The sequence below is a fragment of the Stenella coeruleoalba genome, assembly GCF_951394435.1.
Source record: "Stenella coeruleoalba genome assembly, chromosome: 12".
NCBI classification, from domain to species: domain Eukaryota; kingdom Metazoa; phylum Chordata; class Mammalia; order Artiodactyla; family Delphinidae; genus Stenella; species Stenella coeruleoalba.
This window is the reverse complement of record NC_137158.1, coordinates 50,915,220-50,929,329: the sequence shown is the minus strand read 5'-3', so window position 1 is coordinate 50,929,329 and position 14,110 is coordinate 50,915,220. Positions and strand designations below refer to the sequence as shown.

The 14,110-nt window shown below is 37.9% G+C and overlaps 1 pseudogene across 1 annotated transcript; it reads right to left on the bottom strand.

Moving 5' to 3' along the window:
* Positions 1-419: 419 nt before the first annotated feature.
* Positions 420-2,471, bottom strand: LOC307195489 (matrin-3-like; annotated as a pseudogene). Its single transcript has 2 exons — positions 1,707-2,471; positions 420-1,676 (listed from the first exon to the last, which is right to left on the bottom strand). The product of its transcript is annotated as a matrin-3-like (transcript).
* Between the last annotated feature and the right edge of the window lie 11,639 nt (positions 2,472-14,110).

The following is a 14,110-nucleotide window of genomic DNA, read 5'->3' as shown; positions in this document are numbered from 1 at the left end:
GTAATCTGTAAACTGTAAAAGTGCTAGGTTTATAATTTTATTCATACCACTCTCATGTCCTTCTTGCTATCACTTCTTGGATTAAAAAAAAAATTGGTTGAGGAAGCAAAACTCAGTGACCATCTTTCATATTTTACTGCTATTAAAACCTTCAGGGCTTATATGATTTTCTTTGTACAAGTAAATATATTACTGTAGACTTTATCTTAGAGATAATTTGTTCAAATAAGCAAATCAATAAATATTATTGAGTCAAGGAAGGTGAGCTACAGTTGGCTGATTGCCAAGAAACCTCACAGGACTGCACTACCTTGGAGAATTTACTACAGTGTGACAATAAGGTCTGACGCAGTGTTTCAGGCTTCTAAGATTTAAAATATTTTTGTCAATGGGCCACAGTTGGAAAACCAAAAGCTCACTCAAAGTAGATCAAGCAAATCAGATTCAAGAAGTATGTTAGGTTCTTGTTCTGACTGGTCATCCTTTGTATCTTTTTCACCATCTTCACCTGACTTCTCTTCTTGTTCTTTACCTTCAGTTGTACTTTCAGTCTTCTGGGAACCATCAGTTTTGGATTCCTTATCACTTGGAGATTCTTTGCCATCTGGAGAGTAAGATCTTCTCCGGGATTTATCTTTTTTCAGTAAGTCAATGCCTCTGTTGGGAGTCCTAAGTACCATTGTTTTGTATTTTTCAGACAGGTCAACTTTTACATATCTCCCTTGAAACCAAAGGGCCTTTTTCAAACAGTGGTCAACCATTGCCATTGCATCTTCTCTGGTCTCCATCTCAATAAAGGCCTTTATTCTTTTATACTTCTAGGATAAATTAACTCTCACTGGCTTGCCAAATACTAATGCTGGTATAGCTGTATAATAATCCACTGCAGCCTGAGCATCTTCTGTGGTTGCCATTTCAATAAATGCCTCATTAATTTTATTTAGAATCAGATGATTTGAATAATTCCAAATGGTTCCACCAGCTGTAATAGTTGATATCTCAAGTTTTTCCCTTGCCAGACATCCATGATGTGAACAACTCGGCTAGTTCCCACTCTGCATGTGTCTTGGTCCTTGCAGGTTTCCATTTCCAGCACCCAGATTTCCTCTTGGTCCAACTGCTGGTCCCCCAAGATGAAATGAGGGAGGTGGAGGTCCCAGAATTCCTGGTGCTGGGTTTGTACATTGCTGCAACATGAATGGATCACCCATTGTATGTCCTATATCATTGTTAGGGTTCCATTCTGGGTAGATTTCAAGAAGAAACTGGCATCAACAACTGTGACTTGCTCCATTGATATGTTGACTCCACTCCTTATTAGAATGAACTGGCAAATCACATATAGAGCACAGATGGGGATAACCCTTTGGTAAGAGTCCCTGGAAGTCTTCTATATTGCTACTTGGAGGAGCACCCCTCTTTTTCTCAAACAGAGATCTCTCTTGTAAGAGGCCAGGACCATGTCCCATTCTCTCATACTCACTGTCAAATTTATGATAGTTACGTGAGGTCTCACCAAAAAAAGAATCATCCCTACACCTTTCTCCATCTCTTAATCTGTCATCTTCATAATCCATTCTGTCATAATAACCAGACTCTTGCAAATGACTTCCACAGTCATAACCAAGCACTGGGTTGAAACTAGGACCATGATCATCAAAACTATCTCTTCTTGGGCTTCCCTGGTGGCGCAGTGGTTAAGAAACCGCCTGCCAATGCATGGGACACGGGTTCGATCCCTGGTCTGGGAAGATCCCACATGCTGCGGAGCAACTAAGCCCGTGAGCCACAACTACTGAAGCCTGCCCGCCATGCTCCGCAATAAGAGAAGTCACTGCAATGAGAAGCCTGTGCACTGCAAAGAGGACCCAACACAGCCAAAAAAAACCCCCCCAAAACAAAAAAAAACTATCTCTTCTAAAGTGCTTCTTTTCTTTCCAATCGTCCCTAGGTACTCTGTATGGTGGCTCCCATGTAGCAGATCTGCCATCTCTACCATAACTCAATGTAGGGCCTTCTTCAGTTCTCCTCCTTTCAAGTTGTAGAAGGATTGGGGGCAAGTTCTCAGGAGTAATCTTGTCCTCTGGATAACGACTCAGTTCATCTAAGTCTCTAGCAGACAGACCAAAGCTGGCCAAAATGTTACTGGGCTGGTATGCACCTCCACGGTGCTGAGAAGACAAAGGGAGGGGACCTCTACTTCCAATGTTAAATACAGAAATCAAATTATGGGAAGAAGTACTAGCAGAAGACAGTGCACTATGGGCTCCTTGTTGATTCAATGAAGAACTCATTCCAAGATTTGTCAAAGTAGCAAGGTGTGCAGTACCCTGGTTCATTCTTCCAAGAGACGCTGGCATACTTAAAGACTGGGTAGCAGCAGCAAGAAGGCCTATTCCTGCTGCAGACAGGTCACGCCCACGGCCCTGCGAGTCGCTACCAAGAGACGACTGCTGCAATGACTTGGACATTGTAGAACTATCTCTTGTCTAGTTTATAGATTACATTTTTTTAAAAAAAAAAGATGGCTAAAAAGAAAGCTCAAACTAGAAAACTAGGTTAACTTTGCTTCAAAAAATGGTAATGCCAAGAAAAAGGATCAATAATGACTGTAGAATCTTCTTCAAGCTGAGAACCAGCAGACAACTCTCAGTTCCATTTCAGCACGCGCCAGGCCCCTCCCCCTACTCAGCGCGTGCACGTCGCTCGCACTCTCAGCAGTGGTCGTTGTTCTCTCGCGATAATTTTTAAACAGTATTTGAAAAAGTGGGAAATAACTTGCTGAATAACAACTTTGTGCCAGGAACTATGCTAGTTGCTTATGTGCCATCTCACTTAATCCCCACAATTCACGGCCCTGTGAATTAGGCATTATACCCTTCCTTACAGATTAGGAAACTGATGTTCACTTGTTAGTGCCAGGAAGTTAATGACTGACGTTGCTGAAATACAAGCCCAGATCTATCGAACCCCAGAGCCTGTCTTCTTTCTCTGTCATTTTCTTCCTGGCACAAGTGGGGAATTCTATTTAATATCCCTCAACATTATTATTCCTTTCATAAATATTTAGCTTCTCCCACATGCCAGGGGTACTGCCAGACGTTATGGATACAAAAAAGGAGTTCTTGCCTCCTTATTTTAGTGACTGTTTTCCTCTTCTGAATATGCGAGTCCAGTCTGATAACCTCAGTTATGCTGGATGCAGGAAAGTGGGACTCAAAATGCCTGTCATTTTGTTCAGCAAACATTGAATTAAATAGCAAAACAAACAATTAAGGGTCACATCCATAGAATAAACAAAGTAAATTACACATAAAATTTTATGAATGCCCTTTTGTCATTCTAAAAAAATAGCAAATGTCTTTAAGATTAATATGACTTTATCTGAGTAATCTCAGCTATGTGTACTTGGCACAAATTCTGAAGGCATTATGGGTTTCTGTCTGGCATTTTGGAAACATACATCAAACGGACTGTAAAAGAATACTATGATCTCTCAGGAACGCTGGAACATTACTGTGTTATTTCTGAGAAGTGACAGCCAATCATGAAGAACTTTGTGTAGGTGTTTGGAGTTCAAAACTTGATGTGTAACTGATTGGCATAATATGTGTTGGCACGGAGATAGTTTTTCTGGAAAAAAACGCAATAGTGTTTTCACCAAGAGAAATGACATCAGGGTGCAATGAATGCACCCTTTGGATATTTTTACCTACTGTCGGAAATGTAGTATATGGCTTTTACTGGAAAAGGAAAAAAGTCTTGGCATTGTCATTACTTTTTGAGAAAGGATTTAAAAATTGTTTAGAAAACTGGCCTTACTTCAAAGGGTACACTTAAACTAGTTCTTGCATCCTGTCTGAAGAATCAGCAGCCTAGTTTGTTTTCATAATTCTTCAACTCATCTGCTTTTTTTCTGCTAACATGGCAGGCTGGGTGCCTGGACTGACTTGCCAATGAAAACAACTAAATAGTTCTCATAAAATATATTTAATAAAATTTCCTTAAATGCATCAGTGAACTAATAATAAGGTAAGAAAATTTCAGGTCTTATCTAAGTTAAGTCAAGAGCTCAGATAGGTAAATTGAGAAATGGAACTGGCTTATTCCCTAATCATGTTTCTCCATGGCCCCACAGGATATGGCAACAGGAAACAAAGCCCAAGACTTGTTCAAGAGAAGGAGTCTAATAGGAAGACATAGGGGAGCCTATAAAACTAGGACATCAAATGGCCAAATGTATAATGGTGAGCCAGGATTAAACCTGCCCTCCCTACCTCATACCCCAGGAAATAACAAGGAAAATCAACTTTCTTGACCATAAGTTCTGTGCTGAGAAGGGTAAAAAGCTGTAACTGAGAATTTGAACCACAATCTGATTGGCAGGCTCAATATGTACCAGAGGTCCAGTATTAGTAATAAAGAAAAATAAATAAAGGAGATATGGATTGGAAAATGCAAAGATGCCATTATTTGTGGATTTTATAAATAGACATAGAAAAAATTGAGAGATAAATTACTAGAATTGAGATTTTAGTAAAGTTGCTGGATACAAAATTAATTTGCATAAAGCAAATGCAATTCTATATGATTTGATAGTTTTGTTTGTAACGGCAAAAATAATGGAAACAACTCAAATGTCAAGAGTAGTTTGAACAAAAATGTGGTATAGGCAAAAGCAAATAGAATACAGTGGAAAAAAATTATTGGCAGCAACACACTTTCTTGGGTCAACCTCACAAATATGTGTATTAGAAAATGGAGCAAGTTATAGCATACTATATGCAGTAGGGTTCATTTAGATACAGTCAAAAACAGGCAACACTTAACCTGTAGGTTAGGGATAAAACCTTTGATGGTACAAAGATAAAGAAAAGTGAGGGCGAACTTCCCTGGTGATGCAGTGGTTAAGAATCTGCCTGCCAATGCAGGGGACACGGGTTCAAGCCCTGGTCCGGGAAGATCCCACATGCCGTGGAGCATCTGAGCCCGTGTGCCACAGCTACTGAGCCTGCGCTCTAGAGCCCGTGCACCACAACTACTGAAGCCCACACGCCTAGAGCCTGTGCTCCGCAAGAAGAGAAGCCACCGCAATGAGAAGCCTGCGCACCACAAAGAAGAGTAGCTCCCACTTGCCGCAACTAGAGAAAGCCCGCGCGCAGCAGCAAAGACCCAACACAACCAAAAATAAAATTAAATAAATAAGTTAAAAAAAAAAAGTGAGAGAAAAAAGAAAAGTGACAGCATGATTATCACAAAAGTAGAGATAGTAAATATGGTTTTGGTAGGAGAAATTCTGAACTTTAATTTGGCGTTGAATTTCACTGAAAGTGCTCTGAGAATTTCATCTTAGATAAACATGTTGTAGACTCTGGTCCTACAGACCTGTATTTTACATGTTATCTTTTTATATCCTTACATGTAGTCATTTTACAATTAAAAATGTACATTCTTAATACAATTTTTATTTTTAAAAGTAATACATCTACACAGTTTAAAAGAGCAAATAGTACAAAGCTTCTAATCAATAAGCTCTAATGCTCAGCCCTATCTCTCTCAAACCTCAATACGTGATTTCCTTGAGAGGTAAGCAATTTCAATACTTAATTTTTTTTTCTCTTATTTACATCCATATTTTATTTTATTTTATTTTAAATTTATGTATTTATTTTTGGCTGTGTTGGGTCTTCCTTGCTGCGTGTGGGCTTTCTCTAGCTGCAGCGAGCGGGGGCTACTCTTCGTTGCGGTGCACAGGCTTCTCTTGTTGCGGAGTATGGGCTCTAGGTGAGCGGGCTTCAGTAGTTGTGGCACGCGGGCTTCAGTAGTTGTGGCTTGCGGGCTCTAGAGTGCAGGCTCAGTAGTTGTGGCGCACGGGCTTAGTTGCTCCGCAGCATGTTGGGTTTTCCCAGACCAGTGCTCGAACCCATGTCCCTTGCATTGGCAGGTGGATTCTTAACCAGTGCACCACCAGAGAAGTCCAAGGCGTATTCGTAACCACTGCACCACCAGGGAAGCCCTACATCCATATTTCAAATACAATATATTGCCATTCTTTTTTTTCAACTTAAAGCATATATTGACTTCATAATATGGAAAACAAGGACGTAGCTCTATAATAATATATTTATACTTGCTAGTTCATCTGCTTGTATAGCTATATCACAATTTTTGGTACAATTTGTATCCATTATGTCTGTATTTGTGACATGAAAATACTGTTCAATAGCAAGCCAGATAGTATGCTATGATTATAATTATTTTTCTGTACAATGCTTTGTTTCTCCAGGAGTCAATGGTTGCCTTATTTGTTGTTATTATTGTGGCTGTGGTTGTGTTGTTGTTGGGTTTTTTTTCTATATTCTTACCACTAATTTTCTCCAAACTCTCCAAGATCATTGCAAGCAAGATATGTCAATGTGATCAAACACTTCAGTTAATTTCTCATTTCTAATTTTATTTTGTAGAAATCATTTCAGTACCACTTTGCCTTCGATTACAATTTGGTTGTTCTTTAGGACTGCCATTCTCCCTCCGCCATCCCAGCCTTATTCAGATATAATTGACATATAACATTGTTTAAGTTTAAGGTGTTCATTTAATACACTTATTTATTGAAAAATGACTGCTACCATAATGCTAGCTAACACCTCCATCACATCACATAATTACCATGTCTTTTTTTGTTGTGACATTACTCTCTTAGAAACGTTCAACTATATAATACAGTATTGTTAACTATAATCACCATGCTGAACTTTGTACTCTTTGTCCACATCTCCCCATTTTCCCTATCTCCCAGCATCTGATAACCATCTCTCTACTATTTCTGAGTTCAGATTTTTTAGATTCCACATATAAGTGATATCATACAGTATTTATCTTTCTATGTCTGACTTACTTCACTTAGCATAATGCCCTAAGGGTTCATCCATATTGTTGCAAATGGCAGGATTTCATCTTTCCTCATGGCTCAATAATATTCCATTGTATATATACACCACATCTTCCTTATCCATTCATCTGTTGACAGACACTTTTATGTTGTTTCCATATCTTGGTTACGGTGAATAATGCTGCAATGAGCATGAGAGTGTAGAGCTCTCTAAGAATCTTTTTGGACTTCCCTGGTGGTCCAGTGGTTAAGAATCCGCCATCCAATGCAGGGGATGTTTGGGGGAACTAAGATCTCACTTGCTGTGGGACAACTAAACCTGTGTGTTGCAACTACTGAGCCCACACACCACAATTACTGAGCCTGCGCTCCACAACTAGAGAGAAGCCTGCACACTGCAACGAAAGACCCTGCATGCTGCAACTAAGACCCGATGCAGCCAAAAATAAATAAATAAATAAAGATTTTTTAAAAAAGAATCTTTCAATTCCTTTGGATAATACACAGAAGTGGGATTGATGGATCACATGGTAGTTCTATTTTTGATTTTCTGAGGACTCTCCATACTGTTTTCTATAGTGGATGAACCAATTTACATTGCCATCAGCAGTGCACATGGGTTCCCTTTTCTCCACAACTTCACCAACACTTGTTATCTCTTGTCTTTCTGATGATTGCCATTTTAATAGGTATGAGGTAATATCTCATTGTGGTTCTGATTTGCATTTGCATAATGATCAATGATGTTGATCACCGTTTCATGTAACTGTTGGCCACTGCATGTCTTCGCTGGGAAAATATCTATTCAGTTCCTCTGCCCATTTTTTAATTAGATAGTTTGCTATTGAGTTTTATGAATCATTTATGTATTTTGTATATTAATCCCTTATCAGACATGATTCGCAAATATTTTCTACCATTCTGTTGGTTGACTTTTCATTTTCTTGACTGTTTCCTTTGCTGTGCAGAAGTTTTTCAGTTTGATGTAGTCCCACTTATTTGTTTTTGCTTTTGGTGTCATATACAAAAAAATAATCTTTGACACATCTTGTGAAGAAGATTTTCACCAAATTTTCTTCTAAGGGTTTTATGGTTTTAGCTCTTATGTTTAAGTCTACAATCCATTTTGAGTTAAATTTTGTGAGTGGTATAAGATAAGGGTCCAATTTTATTCTTTGCATGTGATTATCCATTTCCCAATACAATTTATTGAAGAGCCTGTTCTTGGCTCTTTTTGTTAACTGTTAGTTGACTGTACTGTGAGGGCTTATTTCTGGGCTCTAGATTCTTTTCCACTGGTCTATACTATTTTTATGCCAGTACCATTTTGTTTTGATTACTATAGCTTTGTAGTATGGTTTGAAATCAGGAGTGTGATACCTCCAGCTTTGTTCTTTCTCAGGACTGCTTTGGCTATTCAGGGTCTTTTGTGGTTCCATACAAATTTTAGGATTGTTTTTTCTATTTCTGTGAAAAATGAATTGGGATTTTGATAGAAATTGTAGTGAATCTATAGATGGCTTTGAGTAGTATGAACATTTTAACAATATTAATTTTTCTGATTCATGAACATGGGGTATCTTTCCATTTGCTTGTGTCTTCTTCAGTTTCTTTTGTTGGAGTCTTACAATTTTTAGTCTTTCACTTCCTTGGTTAAATTTATTCCTAAGTATTTTATTATTTTTGATGCTATAGTGAATGAGACTATTTTTTTAAAATTTCTTTTTCAGATAATTTATTGTTAGAGCATAGAAACACAACTAATTTCTGTATGTTGAGTTTGTATCCTGCAACTTCACTGAATTTGTTTATTAGTTCTAACAGGTTTTTTTGGTGGAATCTTTAGGATTTTCTGTATATAAGATCATATTATCTGCAAACAAAGACAATTTCACTTGTTCCTTTCCAATTTGAATGCCTTCTATTTCTTTTTCTTGCCTGATTGCTCTGGCTAGGATTTCCAGTACTATGTTGAATAGGAGTGGTGAGAGTAGGCACTGGAGCACAGTTGTGCAGGCCAGTGACAGAAGACAAAGCCTGATCCAGGCCCACGAGCAGTTGTGCGGCCCTGGCTGTTGGAATGCTCTCCCATGTCTGCACATGTGCACTGCAGTGGATGTTGATGACAAGTGTCAGGCTGGCAGTGTGAAAGTGCACAGCTTGAGGGGCTAGCCCCAAGTTTGCAGATGGTGGTAGGAGTCAACTGTAGGGATCTAGGCTGTCATCTTGCAGTAGAGCTGCACTGCAGGGAGGTGTGCAGCAGCTGTGCTGTCTATTGTTTTTTTTTCATTAGTAAAATCTGCCCTGTTTGTCTGCAGAGCAGGTCACTGTAAACCACAGTCTCTCCTACTGCATGGCTACGATTGGTAGCCTCTGTTTCTCTTCCTTGTCCCTAGCCATCTCTATTGTTTCTATATGTGTCTCAGCTTTGCTGAGTCTGGGTGGGGTGAAATTGAAAGGGGACCTTCATGTGGTGCCCCAAAGGATGGGGCAGCTGGTTGCTCATTCCACTTTTCCTTTCCTGGTGAGGGTAACTCTTTCTAGCTGGGAAGTTCCCTCTTCCTGCTGAGCAATGACAGCTTGGAGGATGGGATGATGCAGGCAAAATGAAGCTATCTTCTTTTATTTTTTGTGCAGTTATTCTCAGAGTTTTTGTTTGTTTGTTTGTTTTCCTGTGTTGCTAAAGTTGGACTCCAGAGCTCTCCCAGAGCTCTTTTTGTTTGTGGGTAGCTGGGGTTTCACTCCACTCTATCAAGTCTGCCATTCTGATATTTCTCTTTGCCATCATCCAGATCATTCCCTTAGTTCTCTTCTGTATTCATTCATTCGTTCAACAGATATTCTAGAAAGCTATGCACCAGGCAGTATTATGGATACTGGAGTTATATCAATGAAAAAAGATGAAGTCCCTGCTTCTATAGAGCAAAAATTCCAGTAAGAGAAGCATAACATGAAAAAATATAGTAGGATGTTAAACTAGAAGTTTCTACTGAGTCACTAAGGTACATTAGATATGAAATTCCAAAATGAAATAAAAGATCGATATTAAAATTTTCAAAGGAGAGGCTTCCCTGGTGGCGCAGTGGTTGAGAGTCCACCTGCCGATGCAGGGGACACGGGTTCGTGCCCTGGTCTGGGAAGATCCCACATGTCGCGGAGCGGCTGGGCCCGTGAACCATGGCCGCTGAGCCTGCGTGTCCGGAGCCTGTGCTCTGCAACGGGAGAGGCCACAACAGTGAGAGGCCCGCGTACCGCAAAAAAAAAAAAAAAATTTTCAAAGGAGAGAGTTGAAAAGTTTTTGCATGATTCTTTACCTGCTTAGGGAATAATCTGTGTAACAGTTGGAGAGAACTTTGTGATGAATGATTAGAAAAGAGTATTTTTTTTAAATATAAGAGAGTAAAGATCTCTCTTTACTGAACACTAGTTACTTTATTGATATTTGGCAGAGATCTAAAGAAAGTAAAAAGATCAGCTATATGAATATGTGAAAGTAAGAGCATTCCAGCCAGAGGGAAAACATCAAAGACCATGAGGTAAGAGAATGCTTAATGCATTTTAGGAATAGCAAGAAAGCTTGTAAGCATCAAAGTGGCTAGGGGAAGGTGGAAGATTAGATGCGAATGAAATCAGGGAGGGAGCAGATGATGTCTTGACTTGGGGTGGTATCACTGGATGTTGTAAAATACAGAGATTCTGCACATGCTTGAGAGTAGAGCTGGCAGAATTTCCTGAAAGCCTGGGTATAGTATATGACTGAAAGAGAGGAATCAAGGATAATTTAAAAAATTTAGGCTGAGCAATTGGAAATGAGGGTGGGTCATTTACTGAGATGGGAGAGACTCAGGAAGTGAGAGGAGGAAGAGTATTTTCTTTCTTTTTAAATAAAGAAAATTTTTTTTTTATTTTTGGGGAAGAGTATTTTCAAAAGTTGGATTTGGAAATGTTAAATTATTAGAGTCCTATCATTTATCCAGATGGAAATGTCCAATAGGCAGTTGCATATAAGAATCTAAGTAAATGTGAAATGTTAGGGCTGGGGATAAAAGTGAGGGAGTCATCATGGTATACTTGGTATTTTAAAGTCATGGCTCATTTAAGTCTTTGTAGAGTGTAGCTGCCTGAGTTTGGAAACCTATGTCTTCTGACTCATTTCACCCTTCCCAAAACAAATAAGGTTTCTCTCTTGAGTTAGTACGCCCTTGACATCTCACTAAACTCATGCCTGTATTCCTTGTACACCAAAGGTTTTTCCTCTGAGTATATCTGCTTATGTCTCATGAGGTCTAATTTCAGGATAAGACCTCATTCACACTCAGAGGACGCAAACTTCTCCCTTGACTGTTTCTTGGTGTATAATGAAGCTTGAGCTATCAATAAACCCCTGCCCACTCAAAACACACATAAGGCCTCCACCCAACTCTGTCTTCTTTTACAATGTAGCTCGACTTATGGAAAATTCCTATCTACATGAACTATAAGTATTCTTAAATTATGCTTCCTTGCATAGAACAAGGTGAGATTTCAAGCTAAATCCTTACCCACAACTTCTAAAGATTCATCCCAGAACTGCCAGCCTATGTTTGAGTAGGTAAACCCTCACTTATAGTGTACAAACAGAATAAACCAAATTCTCTGTTATCTCTTCTCAACATTCTCTTTGTCCTTGGGGGTTTATGTCTTTTGTATTTCTTTATCCTCATTTTAGTGGGGTTTCTGGATAGAGCAGGAATAAATGCATATGTTCAAGTTGCCATATTTAACAGGTTAAATAATTTTTAAATCCAGTAAAATGCTTCTTATAGGGTGTTGCTAGTTATAACAAATGTATTTTGTACAGGCAACTTTGCTTAATAGCAAAATGTTTCTTAAAATGATTTTTTAAAAAAGGCTTTAAAAATTACTCAGTGCTTACTGTTGGTAGTCTAACAGTACTTGCGACATTTTACTATAATTTTGTAATTCACTAGAATATTGTATTATGGAATTTTGTTAGTAATTTTTTTATATCTGTATTAGAAAAAGGATAACAGTTTTTAAAGAAAACCTCAAGTTACCAAATTCTATTAAATTGATTCTTCTTCCAATTCAAATGTTATTTTAGTGCCTTTCTACCTTTAAAATGTGTTATCCTAATGTTCATGGTTAGTATAAATAGGAAAAGTACCTGGAAAAGGAAAGGATATGCTTAATTTTATTGTTGAGGACATATATAAATAAATTTGAAACTACCACTAAAAATATTAAATATTACAGAATACAAAGGCTATTTTAAATCTGTATATGAAAAAACTGACCTGGAAAACAAAAGAGTTTCAAAAGTAATAATGGGATAAACAGAGGCAGCTGAAGAATTGGAATTAGACTATTATAGCTTCACTTAGATAATGCAAGTATTATATGCCAAGATTACAAGAAAATCACCAAAACTACTATGGACAAATAATTGAACTGAACAGACTCTCCAAATGCTGATTCTTAGAACTGGAGGAAATCATTCAAGATAATATGTAGCACCTTGTCTAATTATTTATAAACATGTCTCCCTTACATGTTACATGTCTATCTCACCAGACTGTGAGCTATTGAGGACAACAGACTTGTCTTGCCTATCTTACTGTTCACTGATCCAACCATAACATATAACAAAGTACCTAGCACATGGCAGATATCTTATATGTGTTTGATTAGGAGATGGCTAGTGAGTGATTTTATAGAGATGATCAGTGACTCTGGAAAAAGAAACAGAGTATGTCTGCTCGACTCCTTTCTCTTTTTGATTTTTAGCCTCAGCCTATGTGCAGGATGCATGCATTCTGTTCTGCTTTCTGTCTACCTCCTTGGGGGTGGCCTGCTATTTTATAGCTATACAAATGGCTGGGTGGGTAAAGGCTAATTTAGCCGTGAAATATTAGCAAGCCTGTTGTGCCACAAACGTAAGTCACATTTTTCAATTAAACTTTTAATGAAGTTGGTATTTTATCTTCAGCTGTTGGACTCCTATGTTTGCCTCTCAGTTCTGACCTTGGGTGGGAAAGAGGAGCGCTATTTATTGTGACCCCATGTACTACCAACTCTAAAAGGGCATTCTGTTTGTAAAATGAAAGTATAAATATGCATTAATAAAACTAAAATAGTGTAGTAGAACTTATAACAAAAGGCAAGTGCTTCTGCCTCCTTGCTGCCCCAACACTATTGGAGTTTCAACCTCTCAGAGGCAAACATATTCAAATGTTTGTTTTTAATTGTCTTGATAGTTTTCTCATTAATTCAATATAATATAACCATGCCATTATTTATCAACTTATCAACTTCAGACATAATCCATTGTCTTTCTATAGTGCAGGAGGATTTAGTGCACTTATTCTATACCTGGACTAAGAATTTGTTAGGTCTAGCATTATATATACTAATATGACAATTACGGTAGAAGAAATTTTCATCTGTAATTGTTAAGATATGTGTGTATTGCCTAATATATAATCATGCAATGCACATTACAGACACTCAGTAAATAGAGTGAATGTATACAATTTTAGGTTCAAACTTTTCCACTTAAAATGTGAATAATTCCCTTGTTATTGAACATTCATAGGAAACATATTTTTAAATGGCTGATATTAACAGCATATGCCTATGCCATAATTTATTTAACCTTCAACCTATTATGAAATACTTAGGAGCTTTTCTTGTTTTTTAAAGTTGCAAATAATCTGTCTGTAAACATCCTCATAATAAATCTATCAACTGCATCTCTAATCCTTGGAGTAGATTCTTAGAAATAAAATTACTGAGTCAAAAGTTCTTGATATATATTGCCAGTTTCATTTCCAAGATTTTGCTTACATGTACTCCTTATAACATAATAAAAGAGTAATCATTTCACTGCATATTGTTCAATCCTAAATATATGTATGCTCTAGAACTCTGCTAGTTTTGTAAATTGGTTACCTTGTTTTAGCTTGCATTTTTTTCTTTTTTAACCAGTGTGGCTGAAGATTTTTTCATGTCTATTATTCATTATTACATAACACTTTAATTTCTTCAGTTTAATACTTGGCTATATCACTAATTTAAACTTTTTAATACTTCAGAGGAGTTGGTTTTTTTTTTTTTTTTTTTCCTGCGGTACGCGGGCCTCTCACTGCTGTGGCCTCTCCCGTTGCGGAGCACAGGCCCCGGACACGCAGGCTCAGCGGCCATGGCTCACGGGCCCAG